We start from the raw sequence: 24,703 nt of genomic DNA, 5'->3' as shown, positions 1-24,703 counted from the left end.
TCGTGCGCGTGCAAATTTCTTATCACTATGTGAATTGTGCTAGAATCAGGGTGCCTAAATATCTAGACTAAGACTCCTAATAATTACATATTTGCACAAGAGTCAACATTTCAAGGTAAATGAGCTCCATTTTTTATATTTTTTTTTTCAATTTTTCATTTTTTATTTTGATTTTTCATTTTTTTTCAAAAAGAAGGAGTTCTTGTTTTCAATTATGGCATATTATCAAAGTATCTACTTTTCACCCCCAAACCTAAACTAAACATTGTCCTCAATGTTTCAAAATATGAACAAAATTATAATACAACATATGAAGAGGATCATGTTGAGTAGAGAAAAAGGAAAGAGAATACCCGATTTCGGCGAAAGCAATATTAGAACTCCGTTATTCAAGGCAAGAATCCAACATATGTCAGCCGAGATCATATTGGATTAGCAAAATATATACAAAAAGGAACAAAAGGGTTTTAAGAAATTTTATCTACCGGATTATATACAAAAATTCACCATACACTAACAATCTAAAGAGTTGAGGATCAACCCAAAAGACAAAGTGTAGAGGTTTCAACAGCTTCACACAATAATAATATGATAGGCATGCAAGTGAAGCTGTGAAACAAAATGAGCTACCCCCAAACCTGGATTTTTCAATAGATAAAATTTTGGATACAAAATCTCGCAGTTTTGGGGGTTCATCATGCACAAGGTCTAACTCAAAGTGAACTTTGCTAGGGACGGGCAAACATGCATATCCTAACTGTGGCTCCTCAAAAGTATTGTATTTAGATGCATAATAGTCCAAAAGGACTTGGGAAGCGCACAGTTCCAAACCTAGATTAGGGACTCTCGGAAAAATTGGTTTGACAATATGGGTACAAACCAACTCTAGGTAGGATGCAAGGGTATCAGATTGTGACTTAGGCAAGAAAGTGACATCTAAGCGTCTCACATGCATGAGATCAAGAGTATCAATATTATCAGTCACATCAGCATTATCTAAGTCACACTCAAGATGTGTAGCATGCTCATCATCACAAAAAATTTGCACAAGTCCTAATTCAGAATCGTGGTTATCCGATATATTCAAATTATCATCAACAGAAGCAATATATTGTGGCTTAAGTATGGAATCAGACACATCAACTATGTTTTCATGCATAGGATCATTAGTGTCAACAGAAGATTTACCTAAGTCATGCTCTTCACAGGATAATTGCACAATATCTAAATCAGTATCAACATCACATGCATATGAAATACTAGAAGAAATATCATTCATGAAGGTCGGGGAAGAAAAGCCTAATGTATTTGAAACCAAAGGTTTCACAACATTTTCAGCATAGACATGTTCTTCCAACATAACATTATCATCATCATCATCATAGTAATATGCATACTTGTCCCTATTAGCAGTTGTGGTGTCATTAGTCAACTCATGTTCCTCTAGATTAGGTTCATATTCAATATCATACACATGAGAAGGACTAGACATGCTATTTCCAAGTTCAATTCATTACCACCAATATCATGTGACAGTGTCTCAGTTTCCCTAATGGATTCCTATTGACGGGTTTTCTCCGCAATCTCAGCTAAAAATTTCCATGCATCATCCACAGTTTTATCAAGAAATTCACCATTACACATACACTCAACCATGGCTCGAGATTTAAAGTCTAGTCCCTCATAGAGGATAGCGACAAGTCTCCACTTCTCAAATCCATGGTGTGGACATTCGCTCAACAAATCATTAAAACGTTCAAAATAGTCAAAAACAGTTTCCTCATCCAACTGGACAAAACAATTGATATTTTGACGAATAGCGATGGTCCTATGATGTGGAAAAAATCTTTGGAAAAATTGATTAGTGAGTTGTTCCCAAGTGGTGATTGATTGTGGTCTCAAACCGTAAAACCATGTTTTGGCCCTTTCCTTTAGAGAAAATGTAAACAAACGCAATTTCAGAGAGTCTTCGGACATATGATCAGGTTGCATATTCCGACAAATTTGTTCAAACTCTCTTACATGAGTATAGGGGTTCTCAGAATCGAACCCTCGAAATATAGGAAGTATTTGTATCATGCTTGCATTTATTTTAAAAGGGTTATTGGTTTGAGGTAATACAATACATGATAATGGAATTTTTATTGTCGGATACATGTATTCATGGAGAGCACGAGGTTGGCCCATATTGAAAATACACAAAGCCCACTATTTGGTTTTAATGGGTTTGGATTTTTGGGAAAAATATTTGGTTTTAATGGGTTTGGATTTTTGGGAAAATTTTTGGTTTTTGAAATAAGGAGCAAATTTTTTTTTTTTTTTATTATTATTATTATTATTATTATTATTTTTTTTTTTTTGAACTTAGCCTAGCATAAATTATCACACCCCACAAAAGAAAATAAAAACAACAATAAATAATTACAAGCCCATAAAAGAAAAATAAAAGAAAATAAAAGAAAAAGAAAATAAAAATAAAAATAATTATTACAAGCCCAAATTAAAAATAAATTAATTATTACATACCCAAATTGAATATTTAATGGGGCCCAAGTGGGTTACTCATGGTTTAGGCTTACTTGGTTAAGGAGGGAAGCCTAGTTAGGCTTTTGTTCCCTTTGGTTGCACTAGCCCAGTTGGGCTTTAGGATCGTCCTAAGCAGCTCACGCCCAAGCCCAGCAACAGTTGGAGTTGGTTCAGCAACACGAGCCCAGGAGGATCAGCTGCGAAGCCCAGGAGCAGAAGATCACGAGCCCAGCAACAAAAAAAAGGCAGAGCCCAGCAGCAGCAGGTGGCTAAGCCCAGTTGAAAGTTTGGCGAAGCCCAGCAGACCACCACCAGTGAAGCCCAGCAGTAGCAGGTGGCTTCAGTTGGCAGCCCAGTTGCTTTGGCTTGGCAGCAGCAGGCTTGGTTCACCAGCTCCAGCAACAGCAACAGCAGCAGCCAAGGTTCCAGCAGCAACAGCAGCTCAGGTGGCCAGCAACACAGCTCTGCAACAACTCAGTGGCACCTGCAATGATAGTGATGAAGCTCAGACAACTCAGTGAAATGATTGCAGGTCAGGACAGCAAAGGAAATTAGCAGCAGCAAGCACCACTCCCCGGCAGCGGCGCCAAAAACTTGGTGTGTAATGGAAAACACACAAAAACTCTTGCAAGTATACAAGGCCAAGTTTTATTATAGAGAGTAAGCAAGGGATTAGTCCACAGGGAGTGGGAGCATACAAGAAATTTTCCTAAGCTAGCAATGGAGACAAGGCACTATGGCAGTGAGCAGGGCAAAGTAATATGGCAATTGCAAAGAACCAAAACAGTTAACAAAGCAAGGATGACAAAACAGCATGGAACCAAGGATGTGAGCCAAGGGCAGGGGTGAGTTTGTGCACTGATTTCAGTGCACAACAGCTTCAAAATGCAAGAAAAAAAAAACAGCAAGATAGCTAAGAAATTTAGTTGAGCAGGGAGCAAAATAAGACTGAAATTGTAAGTGACTGAAATAAGGAATTGTGGTCTAAGCTAAGGCTTAGAGTCCACCTTTGTGTCCTAGCCAAACAATGTGATCCTAGGTTGAGTTGAATATCCTATGCATACATCTAGAATGGGAGGAAAACTAATTTGCTCACTAGTTTGCCCCTAGCATTGACTGTCTTTTGACAGAACAATCAATCACAGGCACTATGAGCATTAGTCTCTTCCCACTGCTCAATCAAAACAATGCACTAAGGCTCTAACCTAGCATTCCACTATCAGAGAGTGCACTGAGGTTTCATCTAAACCTCAGCTGCAACCATTTAGCTCATGCTCATCATATAAACAACATTAACATTCATCACATATGATAATAAGAGCAAATTCAAACAAAACATGACTGAAAATTTACAAAACAAATGAACCAACAGTGTAAACATGAAACTTATGAGAAACTGGCTAGTCCAGTTCTCTACAAGAGTGAAGCTGGCTAACCCAGCATATCCAAAACATTACACCCCCCCTTTCTATTTATAATCAGAACACCCAATTAGGGTTTTTACACCCAACCCTAAAATTTGCAAACCATAATTTTTAAATTCGAAATTAAACTCACTGATTCTCTGAATTTGTCTCCCCTGTGCTCGACCCATGCTTCCTTTTCGTCCTCTCCTTCTTTTCCCATACTCTCTGATGCTCCTGTCGACTGATACTCAAACCCTAGCTCTCTTAGATTTATCTCATAGGGTGAATGAGATAGAGGTGAGAGAGATAGAGTTTAGAGTGATGGGTTTTGGTTTCTGGGATGTCGGGTGAAGGTGGAAGTGGTGAAGCTCGAGGTGGAGGAAGAGAGCAGCTCTGCCATGGTCGGGGAAAGGGATTTGCAGGCTCTGCAAATTTTGGGAAGAAGGGGAAGAAGAGCTCGAGAGAAGAATGGGTTAGGGGCTGTTTGTTTTGGGGTATAAGGGTTCGGTTGCTAGGGTGTTGAGCGGAATCATCTGAAATTGATGCGCAGCGAGGAAATCCGTTGGATAATCACTTACTAATTGAATCGAACGGCACGATGTAAACAAGCTCTGAGCGACCGTTGGATTAAGTGATACAACGAAGCTGACGGCTCCAGATGGAGTTAGGTACTATGGTGTTTGACAGGAGCTTCGGATTTTGATGCACAATGATGAGGCGACCGTTGGATGACAAGATGGATCCAATCTGACGGCTCTCATGGAAATGGGTATGGATAATGGAAATGGATTTGGGTGAGGGTTTTGGGCCTTGGGTATGCCAAGCCCATATCTTCTTTAAGAACAATTCTTCCTCTTCAAGCCCAGTTCTCGTTGATCCGGCTCTTGCAAACATCATTCTTCCCTTCCTCCTAGCGAGAGTCTTTGCCGTTCCTTTGCTCTTTTCGCTCTGTGAGTTAACCAGGCATTATTTAGTACCTAAAAATGCAAAATTAATTAAGAAAAGTATTTATTCTTGAAAACAACGAAAACACAGAATATGGGATAAAATATAGAATTAATGCACAAAAGATGAGTTAAATGTCAAGAAAAATATATAGAAATATACACTTTTTAGCACTCATCAAGTGTACGAACTGGACTATCAACTTAAGAACAATGAGAATAAAAACACAGTTGATAATAGTATTTGAGGAATTAAATTAGTAGGAAATTTATAATAGATAATACTTGAAAAATTTATATATATGATGTCAGATATTATAAATTAACGTGAATCGAATTTGGATTTCTTATAATGATAAATTTAATAAATAATAATAACGTTAAATAAACATGACGTGAATTATTTATATATTTTACGTAGTAAATTTATCAGACTTACACCAGTTACAATAAAAGTTTAGAGACTAATTAATCTTAATAAATTAATACTTAGTTAGTCCAGCACTGAGGAATAGTGAAGGTTGTGTTTTCTCTGTTCGTAGGAAGGTATTGTTGGGCTTGGCTAACCTTAATAGGGCAACTGCATTCAGAGATGACCGACCATAGAAGTTTGGTATAACTCTTTAGGAAACCGATAGATATAATTTCACTTAGAAAAATTCGTAGGATTCTTCCTTGAAATTAGAGACGGATATTGTAAAAAAAAAAATAGTGTAAGGAGCTTAGAGACTAAAACAAATTAGTATAAGAGACTTAGACTTCCCTGTTTGATAGAACTTAAATCAGCGTAATTGAACGTAGAGCTACAAATTTTAGATTTAGTTGTAGAGTCATATAGGTTTGTGGTTTGTGTTATGTTGTTTGCGCTTAGATAACAAATTGGGTTATTCTATAAAGTGGGAAGTTTTTGAAGACCAGAAGAATGGTTTGGTTTTCGAGGGCGAAAATGAATAAGGTGGGGAGAATGTAAAGACCCTCAAGCTCGTTCACGATATTAGACCAGTCAAGAGACGTTTCAGTCGATAATAACTCGATTAGATGAACATGAATGTTAATTAATGTAAATTAATATAATAACGATCTAGATATGAAACTAGTACCATTGAATAGATATCGAAAAGTTATAGGAAATAGGCTACTAGAGTGTGTCATTCGGATACCAGCAGAAGAAGGAATCATCCGAATAGTGAGAAGGGCAAAATAATTTTTTTGCCATTTGAATGTCTGGGACTTCCCTTATCAATTCAACGGGTGTTCCATAAGCTTCCTTTGGTCTTATCTAGACCGGATCGAGAAGATAAACTCGATCTCTCTTCTTTTCTTCTTATTCTTCATTCTTCTTCTTTCTTCTCTCTTCTTCTTCTTCTTCTTCTTCCCCGGCGATTCAGAGAGGAAATCTCTGGTAAGAAAACCTTACATAAAATTAGTGAAATCGTTGGATCAAATAAGGTGTTGTTGAGTTCATAAACTGGATTTGATCAGAAGTTTCGATTTAGTTGAAGAGAGATAGATCTGTGAAGAGTTAGGGTTTCACCGGAATTGCAGAGAGGATTCAAAAGATGGAATTGATACTTTGGAAGACTAATCGGAGATAGGTTTGATCCGAGGTTAGAGAAGACGGTTTGAATAACAAGTGTTTAATTTGAGAATTAGGGTTTGTAGATTTATTTTCGAAGTTGTTTGGAATTGATCTGTAAGTCAAGATAGTGATAGTCAGAGAATAAAAGGGTTGGTGATGAATTGATATTTCTGGATTGTTTGGATGAAGAATCAAAGAATTATAAATTAGGGTTCTTAAATAGAATTGGGTATTTAGGGTTCTTGAGTTTGGGTTGCAGATGAAAAGACGAGATTGTTGTTGAATGGAATAAGAAGACTTCAAATTTGGTAAAATTAGGTAATTGTTCTTCTCTGCGATTTTAGTTTAAGTCCTGCAATTTCTGTTGTTGAGTTTTGGATTATCTGTAGACAGAGATTTGAGATGGTATGATGACCAAGAGAGATAATTGTGTATGTTTAGAGTTTATCGTGAAAATTTCAGAGAATGAAGATGATACAGGAAATGAGTTCTGTATTAGAATGAGTAATTGAATGAGTGACTGGGGAGAATATTTATTAGCTTTTGGTGAAGAACATGTTTGTGTTGCTGGTGTTGTTGCACAAAAATGGAGTCTGGTGATATGGTTTTTGCAGTGTATGTGGTGGTTGAAGTTGATTAGCAGTGAGTCAGTTTGGAGTAGAACCAAAGTTGGTAGTGATAAACTGATATGGTGAGGGTGTTGCTGTATTTTATTTGATTGTGTTGAGCTGAGGTGCAGAGTTATTGAGTTGTGTGTGTGTATGTGTGCGTCTGGTGGTGTTATGAATGAACTAAGAATTGCTGGTGGAAATAGTGTTGTTTAGTTTGAACCGGTAGTGAATGTTGTGTTGAGTTGAGCTATTAATAATGGTTTGTAAGATTCAAGAATAGTTGTGAGTCTTATGTATGAGTTAGAGATGAAATTGTTGGTGAATGTTGAACTGATATTGCAAGGATGTGAATTTAGGGGTATCGTTGGTACTGGAATGGTGGTGCAGGTGAAGTTGTTAGTGGCTTAGGTTAAGAAGAAAGTTAGAATAGTTATTCAGAGTTTTTCATGGTAATTTCTGTGAAAGCTTGGAAAAGATGCAATTGCAGGTAATCTTAGTTTGTATTGTAATTGAAGTTTAAAGTTATTTGAATGACTTATTTAATGTAGTGAATAGATTGAAATTAAACTAGAGTCAGAGTTGTAGTTGTGTGAGAAGAACCTTTAGCCTGTCTGACTGAACTTATTCAGTCTCATTTAGTTTGGCATAGCTGACTCAGTTAATCTGACTGAGTCGGAGTTGACTCACCGAATTCCCAGTTTTGACCCGAGTAGACTCAGTTGTCCGAGTTAGACAGTTGACCTGACTTGACCTTGACTATTGACGTTGACCGTTATAGACTGTTAGTCGACTCCCTCTGACCAGACGTTGATTGTTAGTGACCGTTAGTTGACTCAGGTGTTCTGGACCTTAACTTAATGGGCATGTTTAGTGAACTTGGGATTATAGTCAGTTTTCTTAATGAACATGTATTGGACCTTTGTGGTCTGAATTAGCATTTGGCTTCTTCTACAAAGTTGTAAATACTCATAAGACTTAGCTAATGGATAATATAACCATCCTAATTGAATTAGTAATCGTTAAATATGCTAGAGATAGATAATAAAATGGGTAAAACAATAAATGAGCTTAGAACCATTAGATAGTTCACTTAGCTTATAATTAGAGACTTGTACGAAATATTGTTATGAGCCTTGTGTGATTAGCAGTTACTTATTAACGACGATCGATTCAAAGGATGAATCGGTGGATCGTGGATCTCGAGGTAGGCGTGGCTTGTCATCAAAAGAGGTGGGAATATATTTGACTCTTTGGTAACCATTGTTGTTTCTTTTACAAAAGTTTATGTTTAACAAACTCATGCATTTTTGTTTGTGCATTCTATGCATTGTTTAACTTGTGTTACGATAATTCTATTGATTCTGTTAATCTTTCCATGGTTTGGAAAGGACCTATAATGTTTTGTTGTCAATATGAAATGTTATGGGAAATGAGAATTACCACGTGTGGTATATAGGATATGCTCCTTCACTTGTATCTACATGAATTCGAGCTTTTATGCGTATTAGGTGTGTAAGGAATTGGTCGACACCAGTATAAACTAATAGGGTGTGTAAGGAATTGGTAGACACTCAATATAGTATATTGTTTGAAGAAGGAGTTTGTCCATATACATGTTTGTTTAATTCAGTGACTTGGTCACTATTTAATGTTTCAGAAAACATCTATTGTTTTCCAACTCTTGCTTATGATTACTTGAAAGTTAAATGTTATATTCCTATTGGGCACCCCTTTTAAGGATGATGTGCACCCATTCCCACTTTCAGTTTTAGAGACATATCAGAGTTGCGCAGCAAAAGTTTCAAGGGTTGATTTCGTTAGTTGGTTAACTTCTGCTATGTTTATTATGTTGTATATTTTATTTGTAAACCAAATGACTATTGTATATGTATCATTTGAGAGAAGTTTCTTGTGTATATATATTTCAGAGCGGGGCTAGTTTTTGGGTTAAATTTATAGAAGAATTTCTTAATTGATTGTTTAAGTAAACGATTTAGATTCTTAGTGCCTCTTTATTTAGTTAATCTCTTGGATTCGTCAGCTGCTAGCTTTTGGTACGCTACACACCAGTTCCTTGAGTAGCTCTTCGTCTTGTATGATGATCGCCATGGAGTTCTTGACCTCAACTACACTTTATATCCTAGTCCGAGACTTAGCTATAGTATACTAGAAATCAAGACTTATAGTTTTGATTACTAACATTGACAAACATGCTTGAGATAGCAACGCATGCGAGTTCGACCGAACAGTGCTCTAACAGGCATGTTGTGAAAAAGTGTGGGTACAACAAGCACACCCAACAATTCGATTAACAATGTGTATGGAAAAACTCCAATATACTTTCTAGACAATCAACTAGACAATCAGACTCAATCTAGATAAAAAGTATATCAATGAGTTTATATCTCAATCTCTCGATTTGATATATACATAAGCAAATAGACATCTGCGAGTCTTTATCAAATACTAGAGAGATAACTTGGATGGTACCAAAGACCAATATCCAAGTGTCAACCAATTTAAATCAACAACCAAAATGTCGGATATTCTAATTGATTGAACAACGCACAACCTGTGATATTTCAATTATATAACAAAATATAATGCGGAAAGGAAATAACACAGACACCAGAAGTTTTGTTAACGAGGAAACCGCAAATGCAGAAAAACCCCGGGACCTAGTCCATATTGAACACACTGTATTAAGCCGCTACAGACACTAGCCTACTCCAAATTAACTTCGGTCTGGACTGCAGTTGAACCCCAATCAATCTCACACTGATCAAAGGTACAGTTATGCTCCTACGCCTATGATCCCAGCAGGATGCTACGTACTTGATTCCCTTAGTTGATCTCACTCACAACTAAGAGTTGCTACGACCCAAAGTCGAAGACTTTAATAAACAAATATGTATCACACAGAAAAGTCTACGGTAATAGATAAATATGTCTCCCACGAATATACCTACAAGTTTTTTTTCCGTATTTTGATAAATCAAGGTGAACAGAAACGAATCAATAAACTGGTCTTATATTCCCGAAGAACAGCCTAGAATTATTGATCACCTCACAATAATCTTAATCGACGCAGCGAAAAAAGATATTGTGGAATTACAAACGATGAGACGAAGTGTTTGTGATTACTTTTCTATCTTGCCTATCGGAGATATAAAATCTCAAGCCAATTATTTCAATTGTACTCGAACGATAGAAACAACAAGATCAGATCACACAACTTACAAGAAAAGTAGTATCGGTCTGGTTTCACAATCCAATGAAGTCTTTAAGTCGTTAACCTGGTTTTAGAAGAAGAAACCAAAGGTTAAAGGAGAATCGACTCTAGCTATGCAACTAGTATCACACGTAAGGTGTGGGGATTAGATTTCCCAGTTGCTAGAGTTCTTCCTTGTATAGTTTTCAAATCAGGATTTGCAATCAATGTTAGCTTGGTAACAAAGCAAGTAGTATTCACCATTAGATGAAAAACTGATTAGATTCAAGCTAATATTTCTCAACCGTTGGATCGAAAACTTAGCTTGTTACACACAAATGGAATGTCCAATTTTGGGTTTACGAACCGTTCCCAAACATTAACATTTGTTGGTTCAACAATAGTTAACCAAATGGTTAGCCATATGATTACTTTCATATCAACCATATTCTTCTTTACCATAACTAGTTCAAATGACTCAAATGAACTAGTTAGAGAGTTGTTCAATTGCTTAGATATTATGTAACTACACAAGACATAATCGAAGCAAAAACGGTTTGATTCACTCGAATCGGTTCATGATTTTAGCCACGGTTTGCAAAAGTATTCCTTAGTTTAAATAAACATGAGTTCAAGAACAACCGGTTTTAGATATAACCTGCTCAAGTTCGCGAACTTAATCTCATGGAAGGAGTTCATAACAGCAGAAATTCTCGGGTCGAGAACTTCCGCCAGTTCGCGGACTTGGCTCACGCCATTTCCATTTCTCTTGATCAACAAAGTTCGCAAACTTTGGTTCAAGGAATAAGGACTTATACATATATGTGTTTCCATAACAATACTTATATCTTACCAATGTTTATGTAATCTAAACTCTCATTTCAATCATTGAAACATTCTCAGAGGACGGATATAACCGTTATTCACAGACCATTTTTCGTCAAAGCAATTTTCAAAGTGATTGAAACATAACATGACTTTCGTCACTAGGTAAAGATGAATTCGGCTAAAGCGAAAGCTTACCAACACATATTTCGAGAAATAGATAGGCGAGATAAACTCAGATCGAAATAGCAAATGTGCATAATGAAAGTATATATGAAAACGACTTTTGTCTCAAGAGTAGGAGATATAATAGATAGAATTCTGAGTGACAGATAAGTTCAAGTCTCCACATACCTTTTAGTCGATGAAGATCCACCAGTTCCTTGAGTAGTCCTTCGTCTTGAATGATGATTGCCATGGAGTTCTTGAGCTCAACTACACTTTCTATCCTATTCCGAGACCTTTAGCTATGTAGGCTAGAAATCAAGACTTATAGTTTTGGTCACTAACATTGACAAACATGCTTGAGATAGCAATGCATGCGAGTTCGACCGAGCAATGCTCTAACATGTTATACTTGTTAGTTTTATACGTGTAATCCATAAAGAGAATTTGATGAAAGCATCTTGCCAATTGTACACATTCCGGATTTGCGATGAAAAGATATTTCACTTCCTTTTATTAATTCGTTTTCATAGGCGGTAGAGTGCTTTTCCTCCTCAAATAAAAAAAATAATTGTTGTATAATCATTCTCTCTTGCCATGTCTGTTTTCTAAATTTTTCTATTTCGTTATAGGTAATTTCCAACGAGGATTAGTTTTGGGGGTTTAACACCTTCACGCCACTAAGAATATCAATAGGTATTGTGCGTCTTTTACTCAACACGTGTACTAACTCCTTTTCTAAAGGGTTGAGCCTTGCCGAATAAGGATGGTTGATCAAAGTCTCCGGAATAGGATGATTATGATAACCTGAGACGACTTTCACCATAAACCACACTTTCTTATCAATGTTATATTTAAATTGAAGCTTAAAAGGGCATCTGTATTTCTTTGTATTATAACGTATCTTCTTCCTTGTGGTTTTTCGTTTATACTCACTACATTTTTTCCAATGGCTCTCATACTTTCAACTAAACTCGTAAACCATTTGAAAGGTGGGGTATGTAACTTGTTTATTCTGGACTATGATGCACATCTTTTTCAACCTTTGTTTTCGAGCCCACTTCTTTGCATCTTCTGTATGTTTTCACTCATAGTTATTTGCGTAGTGAGCACTTGTGTCCTCAGAACTTGCACAGGTGGGGGTTGATCTTCCATAACAACCTCTTGCTCTTTAATAACCACCTCTTGATCTTCCATAACCACCTCTTGGTCTTCCACCGGAATTTACGGTACAATCTATAATAGAATGACATATGTCAAAAATATTTTTTAAAAACACAGCAACGGCTGGGTCGAAAAGTAAATATTCAGCCGCAATAACCTACACGGCTGGGTCTACCAGGGATATTCCAGCCGTGAAAACGTATACGGCTGGGTCGAAAAATGATATTCCAGGCCGTAAATTATTTACGTCCAGGAATTCCGGGCCATAAATTGGCCTGTAACTGGATGAGTCAGCTTACGACCTAGAAAACGAGCCGTAAAACAAGTTACGGCTGGATAACCCAACCGGCGCCGACAATATTAAATAACATTTAATATTTTCGTCCAGGAAACCTAACCGCCGCCGACGATATTAAATGCTTCCCATGCACGTAAAAAAACTTGGTTGTAAGTTTTCAGTTACGGCCAGGAGTATTCATCGTTCCATCCGTAACATTTGGATAACGGCTGGGAGTTCATCAATAGTGAGCCGTTTACGGCCGGAAACCTAGGGTTTTCGGAAGGAAAAAATCGAAACTTCGTGCAACTCTGAGTTTAAAAATGAAATTGGAGTTAAAATAGAGGTATACCTGGTAATCTTGAGCATTTGTTTCTTCGATTTCTTCTTCTTCTCGGGTTGGTCCTTCGAAATCATAGTGAGGTTCATAAGGATTATTTTGAGTTTGAGAAAAAAATTCATGATTTTCTGAAAAATCAGCAAAGAGCTGATCGTTGTTGATGGGTATTAATATGTTATCGTATTTTGAAGATGCGGGTTCACCTACATCAAAAGTTTTGCTTGAATCACTCGTTTTCATTTCTTCCCCAATTTTTTTTCTCTTCTTCTTCTCTTCCCTTTGATTTTTTTTGTTTTGATTTCATCTTCAACACTTAACTTAAAGAAATGAATTAGTGTTGATTAATTATCTAATCATGATTAGTGATGTTAATCAAGTTTATTATCTCAAATCATATGGGATCATATTAGTCATTATGTAAATATTTGGATGGGGGGTTCACTATCACTATTTCTTGACCCCATATAGCCCCCAAAAAGCCAAGCCTTTTAAGCCCAATAATAGAAATACTACCTAGTTTAATGATTATGAATACGGATCAACAACCCCTAACTTTTATATTATTCAATTTAATTCACATGTCCTTTGATTTTAGACCAGGATAAACAAAATGCTCTGCCCTCTCTCCTTTTAACGTCTCTTTTTCTTATCTAGTTTTTCTCTTCTTAGTCTATCCTTTTTCTGTTCTTATGAGTGCTGAGTAATTTCCTCATCTGGATTTCGATCCCAAGCCAGATGGGGATCTAGGAAAGAGGTAAATAACATCAAATATTGTCATGGTTTTGTTCAATATTGCTATTAAGCCAGGAAATCCGGGTTCTGAGTTCTAAATAGTCTTTCAATTCATCGTATGCATCTGTTTAATTAATGTGTTGCATTCATAGGCTTGTTCTTTTTGTCCTTTAATTCATAAAGCATTCTCCATACTTTCGATTTTTTTCTCATCTCTATACCTTGATCATTTCTTCTCCCGCTTTGTGGATTTCTCGTATATTGTCCAAGTTCTTTGTGTATTCTCTGCAGGCTTTCTAGTTCAAAGTTTGCATTCGACCCATTGATCTAGTTAGACGAATCGTTCTGTAGTTGGAAAGGGGATGAAAGACAGTAGAATAGGAGCAATTCTCTAAATGTCTATTTTGAGATTCCTCCCCTCTAAAGATCCCTAATTAGCGTTTCCTCCCCAAATAGATTAAAACTATTGTTTCCTCCTATCATTAGTTTTTCCATCCATTGCTCGGTTAGCTTAGTCAGCACCTGTGCACGCGTGGCGTAGATTGTACATTTTTTCCATGATATTCCTAAAATACCCTCTACCAACACCAAAGAAAAAATCAATGACACATGTTATCTTCTACCTGACTTTCAATTCAACTCACTTTCAGTCCATTAAAGATATCCCCAACTTCTTCTCGTGTTCTTGGGTGTTCTTCTCGATCAAGAACCTCCTATTTCGGATCACATAAACTTCTAGCCACCACCACTATTTAACACCGGTACTGCCTACCCGGATCAATTGAATCATCATCCATCCACATTCAAAACCATGCCAAATGATATCGAACACCATATTTGGGTAAAACCCAATCTCACACATAACTGAACTAGAACCCTCACCAGATGCAAATTAACCGAACACATAGACCATCTCCAAACCCATCCATTCATCATTTGTTTTAACTGCATATAACTCAGATCTAATTTTCCGACATACAATTCAAGTCAAATACGACCAAATCCTCACCGATTAGAAATTTTCCCCATATCCTTATGTTGTTGTTTCTTGAATCTAAAAACACCAATCAATCTAACACCAACATCACCATTAATCAACACCAAAACTTAAATTAACCCCAGAAATCAAATCCACCATTGTTACCGATGCTACAACCGTAAAACAAGCAACCCAACTCTGAATCGGTCAATTTTTTTCTTGGTCTTTTTTCTGTAGAATTTATCTTCAAAAATTCAATTTCGTACCACATGAAAACCCCAAAACAGATCCATGTAAGAACCCCCAGATTTGTTATTGTTAAACCACCATCACTGCTTCCATCGATGTGAAAGAAAGTCAAAAGGACATGAGCAACAGCTGGTTGAATCTTCTGAATTTGGGAGAATAGCTCGACCTGCATATGTAGGGAGATTACAACGACGGTAACTATATTTAGAGATGATTAATCTAACAAAAATAATAAAAAAAGGGTATTTTAGGTAGTCTACACGACACGTGTACCTGTTTTCCATGTGTAAATTAATGCTGACTCAACTAACCGAGCCATGGATGGAAAAACTAACGATGGGAGTAAGCACTAATTTTAATCTATTTGGGGAGGAAACGCTAATTATAGATCTTTAGAGGGGAGGAAACTCAAAATAGCCCTTCTTTAAATTACTTTTAATACCTTGAAATAGAACGGAAGCAATAATCCAAATAAAGGAAGTAAGATACCTAGGAATTTAAAAGAAAACATAATCGATTTTCAACTTAATTTCTAAAAATATAAAACATGGAAATATAAAACGATAACGGTTACTGGCTTCTACCCCATGGTGATTCTATCTTTCTCGGCTCTCTCAGTCTTCATCTTCTGATTCATCCACCATTATTAAGCCTCCTCTTTGTTCTTTCTGATAGATTTCCGACTTCTCGTGCACATAGGCATAATCCATTCCAAGAGGATATTCAGAAAGGATATAATTGGAAGTTACCGGAACTCCGGTGGCCAACCTAGTCTGAAGGTCCTTGATAACTTGATTTCCCAACCTTTCTTTCTCTGCTATGATTAAATTGCATAGTGCCAATCTATGTGCTTGTGCAGGATACAACGAGGCTTCTTGTTGGCAGACTGCACAACGATAATACTGCATTCGATGTAGTTTTCCTTCCTGACATCGTATTACCTTAGTCGATGAAATTGGTGCCCCTAATGGAATTTTAGAGTGATTACAAGCCATTTTTTCTACTTTCTTTTGCTCCTCTATCTATCGTCTCTGCTTTGGTCCTTATCGGTGCCGGATTGCGGATTTTATAACCTAGGCCGCCCCTTGGGTTTCTCATTGTATTTATATCGTTTAAAACTATCTACATTTTGTTTAGATAATCTCAGACGCCTTATCTTATTTTGTTCTTCGACCTATCAGAAAATATTTGATTAGTGGCTTTTATGCATTAATAAGATGCAATCTAACCTAGACAATGCATGGTTTTTCTGCATTAATAAGATGCAGGCTAACCTAGACAATACATAGCAATCCTATTGATTTAGACTCCTATCTGTTTAGTCTCTTCTTCTTGGAACATCACGATTTTCAAACTCTTCTAGGGTACCTTTATCCTACCTTATAGCCTTTATTTTTCTCAATCTTAGTAAGCGTATAAAATTAGTCAAACAATATTAGCATCTAATTCCTGCTGCTTCTGATTTCTATCATGTATTTCATTGTCTTTGATTAAAGTGTCTCTCTTTTGTCTAATCCTAGGAATTTAATGAGCCCTGCATCATCTCTGCTTGATTTATTCTATCCTTTGTTGTCGTTTTTTGATTGGCTGAAGTTTAATCTAAATTATTTCTTTCATTTGTTTAAGTTGAGTATTTCGAGAAATCTAAGCTGCTGGAATAAAGCAGACAGTCTATTTAATTTATAGTTCCATTAATCCTCTTCTTCTTCAATGCCCCAACTATCTTTTCTTCCTCCTCTCTTGCGGTTTTTCTCTACTCTCTTCAGTTAATTCTTGGATACCTCGTTCTTATTCATTATAAGTAGTTATAACTTATATAAGCACCTTAGTGGTCTTTCTGTAGCTCAGAGATATGCAAATTATACGAATATTGATATTCTACCACCAACTCCCCCAACTTTAATGAGAGAATTTGGTATTAAAGACAACAACATTCTGGCTAGAATTTTCTCGACCGAAGTTTATAAAATTGAAGATATAAGAGGAGTACTGCGTCACTTTTGGGGTCTTAATATAGGTTTTCAAATCCGTGAAATCGATCCAAATTTGTTCATCATTACTTTTCGTACGGCTGATGATCTAAAATGGATAGCTTTAAATGGTCCATGGTACCTGTATGATAATGTTCTATCAGCTAGATCTGCTTTCCCATGTATGCGAATATCAACTGAAGCTGTTAAAGAAACCCTATTATGGGATAGTATCTCGAACACAAGTCATGAACACATAGTAGGAGAACGCATTGGTTTAATTGCTAGTAGGGTAGGGGATGTTAGTCGAGTAGAAAAGGGAAGCTTTGATTGTGAACCAATAGTCTTGGTTTGGGTTAACATTGAAAAACCGCTAGTTATGAAGCTTCTAGTTAAGGTGGAACATTACCCTGAAAGAGAGCTAATTTTCAAATCTCCCATCCGAATTTTGTTCGCATTGCCACCGTTTTGGACATAAGATCAATCAATATTGTGTCGTTCTTCAGTATAGGCCTTTGGAGGATATCTATGACATCTCTATGCATTCTCCGGTTCCAACGGACGACATATTTTGGATACATAATACACCTATCCAGATTTGGAATCCTCAAGACAACACTGATGCTCATGGAAACATGGAGTCTGTAGAACATTTTTTGGCTATCCCAGGAAATGGGGAAACATTGTATGAGTTATTTAGAGAAGAGCATCCCATTATTGAGCAAACTAGCTAGTATTTTGCCAGCAGTTTTGGTCGTAACCATGAGGTGTTGGGACCGGTAACTTATGATGAAGAGATGCCGATAGCCTCAAGCTCCATCCTAGGAAAGAGAACATTCCCATTTAACCTACCTGAAAACTTTATCCCTCTACATGGTTCAAGTACTGAGTCTGCTGGATTGGGTAACTCGGAGATTCACCGAGTTATCAACTCAATGACACAGAATGAAATCATCCCAGAACAAGATAATGAGCTAGAACAGGTTCTTTCCAATCCTTATAGTCTTAGGCTAGAACCAGAACCTCTCTTAGTTAATCGAAGATTGTCTTTCTCAACTCCCCCTTTTGAAGATGCATAGGAAAATTTAGCTTCTCCAATCTCTTCTGAATCAATTGAGTCGTCCATTTTTGCATCTCATGATAGCTCTATTGATCCTAGCTTGCATCCATTGCATACATCATCTGCATCCCCTAAAACTCAACCTAAATCTGCATTCAAATTGTCAGTCTCGGATTTTCCATCTTCTTCTTCATCTGAAGGGCTCCGAATTTTGGTTACGCATTAAGATGACTTGCTTAATATTGATCAATATGGATCTAATCTCAAAGAGAAGAACCAGGCAACAGATGTTTATTTACCAGTTCCTTTCATTCTAGATTCCCCATCTGAGCAAATGGTCGAAATTCAGGTAACCGTATACTTATGCATTTATCTCCTTTCTATTAGATATATTTACTACCTAATTCAATCTAACTTGATAATTTTATTACTTACCTAGTCTCACATCTAAGATTGAACTTTTTTTCATAATTTAGGTAGTTTTGATGATCTAATAATCAACATGAAAATTATAGCATGGAATGTGCAGGGGTGTGGAAACCCTTTTACCCAAAATCATCTAAATCAATTGATTAATGGTGATAAACCTGAAATCCTATTTCTTTCAGAAACCAAATCTAAGAAACAATTAGTTAAGAATCTTTTAAAAGATTATCCTAATACACATATTGTAGATCCTATATGATTAGCTGGTGGTTTAGCATTATGATGGGTAGATGGATTCTCCTTTGAAATAGTTCAATGGAACTTAATTATGATTAATATCCTTGTTCAAACTAATACTGAATCTAAGAAATGGTTGTTAACTTGATTTTATGGTATGCCTTAACCTTCTAATATAAACCTTGCATGGGATTTCTTTACTGACATCTCAGAACAAGTAGATAAACACTATATGCCATGGGTTTTACTAGGGGACCTTAACATGATTTTCATTCATGAAGATAAAATTGGGGGATTACCCTTTAAGAAAACTAATAGTGAATATTATCAAAATATATTGTCTAAAGTTGGCCTTTCAAATTTAGGTTTCAAGTTTATGACTTTACTTGGAATAACCACAGAGAGGATGCGGCTAATATTCAAGAGAGACTTGACAGAGTTGTAGCTAACATAGAATGGAATTCTAATTTCCCAAATGTTGAACTCTCTCATCTTGTGGCAGCTGGATCTGACCACTGCCCTATAGCCTTAAACTTAGATACTACTTGTTCCAAAATTTCTTACACTTTTCAATTCTATGACACTTGGCAAAAGGAAAGCTCTTGTGTCCAAACTATTAAAGAGCATTGAGACCATGTCATTAGGGAGAACCCTACTAATTCTGTAATTTTGAACCATCAATCTTTGCAAACCAACTTAGAATTTTGGAAGAAACACATTTTTGGTCTCCCTTCTAAACAAATCAAAAGAATCTTGTCCCAAATAGATAACCTAAATAATTCCAATTTTGTGTGCAAAAAAGAAGATAAAATTAAGGATAAGCTCTCTCAATTAGAAAACCTTTATGCTACAATATCAGCGATTTTCCTTATCGCTGAAAATATCATTATTGCTCAAGAGATAATTCACTCCTTTAAGAAAAAGAAAGTGAAACATGCTGGAATGGGAACCAAGATTGATATGTCCAAGGCTTTTGATAGAGTAGATTGGGAATTCTTGATCACTGCAATGAAAGCATTTGGGTTTGACAATAATTTTTGCAAACCCATCCATCAATGCATATCAACTTCCTCCATAGCATTTTTGCTCAATGGTAGCCCAGTGGGTATTTCAAACCATCTAGGGGACTTAGGAAAGGGGATCCTCTCTCCCCTTATTTGTTCATCATTTGCATGGAGATATTCTCCAGACTGCTTTTAACTAGTGAAGAAGAGAAGTTAATAAATGGTATCAAAATTACCCCTAAGACCAGTCCCATTTCTCACCTTTTTTTGCTGATGACTGCCCCCTTTTCATTAGAGCTGATCTCAGAGAGTGTCACAATATTCTTGCTTTAATTGAATCCTTTGGCAAAGCTTCAGTACAGTTAATAAACTTTGATAAATCATGGGTATTCTTTAGTAAAAAAGTTCAACCAAAACATCAGAGAATGATTAGCAAATTACTGAGAAAAAATAAACCCTCAAGAACTCCCTTTTTCATTAGTAAGGAAAAAATAAAACTTTTTGATGGACTAGTTGAAAAGATGGAACAAAAAATACAAAATCGGATGGGCAAAATCCTAGCTCTGACTAGTAAATTGGTACTTAATAAGGCAACTTTGGCAAGCATGGCCAGGTATCAAATGAGTTGTTTCATTTTACCAAAGAAAATCACAATTAAAATAGATGCTCTACAAAGAGATTTTTGGTGGGGGCAAGGAAACTGATTATATGGGATATTACCCTAAATCCTATTATTGTCTTTGTAAACCTAAAATAAAGGAGGGCTAGGATTCAGAAATGCTCAAAAATTTAATTTAGCAGTGATAAATAAATTAGCCTGGAGACTAATAACTGAGTCAAAATCCTTATGGGTATCACAATTAAAACCTAGATACTTCAGAAACTCCTCTGTTTTCAAGGCTAAAACCCCAACAACTAGTTCTTGGATTTGGAAATGCATAAGTAGGGGTATACAACTTGTTGAACAAAACAACATATGGGGAATAGGTGATGGTAACAGTACTAATATTTGGGATGATAGATGGATACCCAAAATGGAAAATAACGTTAGTAGTTACTAATTCTCACTTAACACTTGTGAAGGATTTGATTGATCCAATCACTAAGAAGTGAAACTCATCCTTAATTTTTGAAATGTTTCCTGAACATGTTGCTAGGAAGATCAACAATACTAGAATAGCTAGACACAAACCAGATACTCTTAGATGGCTTCTTACAAAATATGGTGTTTTTACTGTGAAGTCCATGTATAAAAATCTTACTGAAAGAACTGTGAATGATTACAACTTAGGACAGCCAGATTCCTTTTGGAACAATTTATGGAATCTAAATGTGTCTCAAAGAATTAAAATTCTTGCTTGGAAGTGTTTACATAATTCCATTTCTACAAATCTAAAATTGTCTAAATTTATGGAGGATATTCATCCTAACTACTCTTTTGGCTGCAATGTAGTAGAATCCATAGAACATGTATTGCTTATTTGTCCTTTTGCCAAGTCTGTCTGGGTTGCAGAGCCATCTCCTGTAGAGCCTAACTTTGACAGATCCATAACCTTCTTAGATATTTTTAAGGAATGGATAGGGAAAAAAATACCCAACTATATCCATAGAAATAATCTTGACAAAAGCCTGGTTCATATGGAAGGAAAGATGTAACAGAGTTTTTGAAAAAAAAAACAACAAACTAGTGCTCAATTAGGTCTAGAAATACAAAGATTTTTAGGTTCCTGGTATAAGGATAATATCTCAATTAGGCAACTATCAACTGACAAATATGAGACCCATAAATGGTCTCCTCCTAGAAGAACCTAGCTGAAACTCAATATAGATGCTGCTTGGACTTCTGCGGATACGCCTGCAGGTTTCTCTTTAATTCTTATGAATGATGCAGGAGACTTTGAACAAGTCAGATCAGGACCATTCACAGCTTCTACCTCTGAAGAAGCAGAAGCCTTAGGACTATTGCAGGGAGCTAAATGGGAGGTAGAAAGAGGATGGTCCAACTTTACTGTGGAAGGTGATTGCAAGAACCTTTTTGATTATCTGAATGGGAAGTGTCTCAAATTTCCTGGCAGAACCAGACTATAATGGATGAAGTAAAAAGAGAGTTTAATCTTTGTCATAATTTTTTAGGTTTTTATTTTATGCCAAGAATAGCAAACAATGTAGCCGACGTATTGGTAAAGGAAGCCAAATCTTTTGGAAACATCCTCAATTGGAGGAATAAACCTCCATCTTGTATTAATTCTGTTTTAGAAGTAGATAAATCAAATGTTAGGGTTGAGACTAATATCCCAACATTCGATGGCTCTACTCATCTTGATGTAAGGGTTACTAACTCCCTAAATTAATCTTTTGAATGCACTTAAGTTACAAATAAAAAAATACGGATCAACTTTGGGGACAAAAATTTAATATGAAATGTTCACATATAATGGGACACATGGAATATTTAGAAAGAGAAAAATGTTTCGGCCCCGCTAATTATCTGCCGCTCAAGTTTGTTTTTAGAGCAGTTCCTAAGGAACAAACTAGTTTGTTCATTTTGCTCCCACTATGGACTGAAAATTACACAATTTCATATCATCTCTAATTTTTTTTTCTTCAAACAAAACTATTAATATCAACTCAATCTACTAGAAAAAATCTCATCTCTCCACATTTCATTTCTAACAAATATGGCATCCTCACAACATCGATCACGACGACGAGCACAACAACGATCACAACAACAAACACCACAACAAATACAACAACAACAGACACCAAAACAATCACAACAAGAAACACAACAACTAAGAAACACAAGAGTCCGCTGTGTCAAGTATACGATGGATGAAGACGAGTCACTTTGCAGAAATTATATATTATATACATTAGATGAAATCAATTGTATTTATCAAGAAAAAAAAACTTTTTATGATAAGATTTTTCAAAAAATTTGTGAAGAAACAGGTAACGCCAATATACGTGATGGCGATGGGTTGTCTCATCGTTTTTGCACAATTTCAGGAGCCGTTTTCGCTGGAACAAACTATACTCATTGGTCTTTTCTTATGAGGAGTTTTCTCAAAGGAAAAGGTATGTGGAAATATATTGATGGAACATAGAAGTGTCCTAAAACAAGCAGCTCCACCAGCAAAGACAAGGATTCAACAACTGATCTCAATGAAACATGGGAAATCAACAATCACAAGATTTTAACTTGGATCGGCAACACTGTTATCACTTCAATAAGTATGCAGCTCACCAGTTTTGATGTTGCAAAAGATGCATGGGATTTTATTTCAAAAAGGTACACACAAATAAACTTTGCTCAAAGATATAAACTTGAACAAGATATACGTTCCATGAAACAAGCAAATGATCAGTCTATCTCTGATTTTCATTCTGAAATGTCTGTATTCTGGAATCAATTGGCTCTTATGGAGCCAAAATGGACAACTGACCTAGAATTGTGGGAAAAGTATAGAGAAGAAACAAGAGTGGTGCAACTTTTAATGGCAATACAAGATGATTATGAGTCAGTTAGAGGTGTTATTCTTCATCCCTCACCTCTTTCATCTGTTGAGTCTCCTTTGTCAGAGCTTATTACTGAGGAAACACGGAAACGTATCAAGCCAGAACCTTCAGGAGTGTTTGCTATGCCTTCGTCGCGACCAACTTTCAACTTCCAGAAAAGTAATACAACAAATAATTCAACACAGCGTGACTTGTCTCAGGTTCAATGTAATAACTGTAAGAAATTTGGTCACATGGCAAGAAATTGTACTCTTCCGCCAGTAACAGAGCCACCAGATACACCTACAACTCAATGAAACTACTGCAAGGAAATGGGACACTCCACAAGGAATTGCACATCTTCATCATCCAGGAACATGAGAAGGCAGAATTCATATGGTGGACAAACAAGATTTGGTGGGAAAACCAGATACATTGCTGCACCAGTCTCATATGTTACATCATCCTCGTCTGTATCAACTCAAACTGCATAACCAACATCTACAAGCTGTGACTTATCAACTTCAGTGCCAAATCTTGCTGAGATACAAGAAATGATCAAGCGGACACTCTCAATTGGTAACAACTCCGATGCTGCATCTCTTTTCTCAGCTCCATCAGGTATTTTCTCAAATGGTTGGTATCTAGACTCTGGAGCTTAAAATCACATGACTTATGACTCAAAAGTCTTTGATAATTTTCATCCCATTGTAGCTCCTAAGATACATACTGTTGATGGGACTGTTGTTACAGCAAGTCATATTGGTGTGATAAAAGTCTCGAATAACATATGTGTACCAGATGTTTTGCTTGTTCCTAAGATCACAATGAATCTTATTTCCATTGGACAATTGTGTGATCAAGGTTTTAACATCATTTTCTATCCTATTAGTTGTGCTATCCAGGATCTCAAAACTGGGAAGCTAGTTGGGATAGGCCGTATAGTTGGTCGATTATATCTACTCTAGTCTCTAATCATTCCCTCAAAAGTGCAGAATCATGTCGTTGCTGCAACTACTACTCCATCTCACACCACTACATCTCAGTTCATGTATTGGCATTCTAGGTTAGGTCATGTTTCCTTTTCTCGTCTTTCATATATGATCAATAAGGGTTTACTAGGAGATACTCAGTTAGATAAAGAACCAAATTGCATCTCTTGTAAACTGGCAAAACAACCAGCTCTTTCCTTTAATCTTAGCACTTCTACCTCAACTGAACCATTTTCTCTTATACACTCTGATGTCTGGGGTAAATCTCCAATTATGTCAAAGGGAGGTGCTTTATATTATGTCAGTTTTATTGATGATTATTCGCGTTATACATGGGTATCTTTATTCAGCTCTAGAGCTGATTTTCTAAAGTTATATATTGATTTCTCAACCATGATAAAAACTCAGTTTGGTAAAGTAATCAAAGTCTTTCGTGCTGATCAGGGTGGGGAATACATTTCTAACCCATTCAAAGAGTTTCTTAAAACTCAAGGTACCATTCTTC

The 24,703-nt window shown here is 36.3% G+C and overlaps 1 non-coding gene across 1 annotated transcript; it reads left to right on the top strand.

Moving 5' to 3' along the window:
* Window positions 1–1,714: 1,714 nt before the first annotated feature.
* On the top strand, window positions 1,715–1,818 carry LOC113319802. The gene has a single exon (XR_003345792.1). It is a non-coding gene; the product is annotated as a small nucleolar RNA R71 (small nucleolar RNA).
* Window positions 1,819–24,703: the final 22,885 nt, after the last annotated feature.

The sequence above is a fragment of the Papaver somniferum genome, chromosome 10, assembly GCF_003573695.1.
Source record: "Papaver somniferum cultivar HN1 chromosome 10, ASM357369v1, whole genome shotgun sequence".
Taxonomy (NCBI): Eukaryota; Viridiplantae; Streptophyta; class Magnoliopsida; order Ranunculales; family Papaveraceae; genus Papaver; species Papaver somniferum.
The sequence above is the reverse complement of the archived record's forward strand: the minus strand, read 5'-3'. Positions and strand labels throughout refer to the sequence as shown.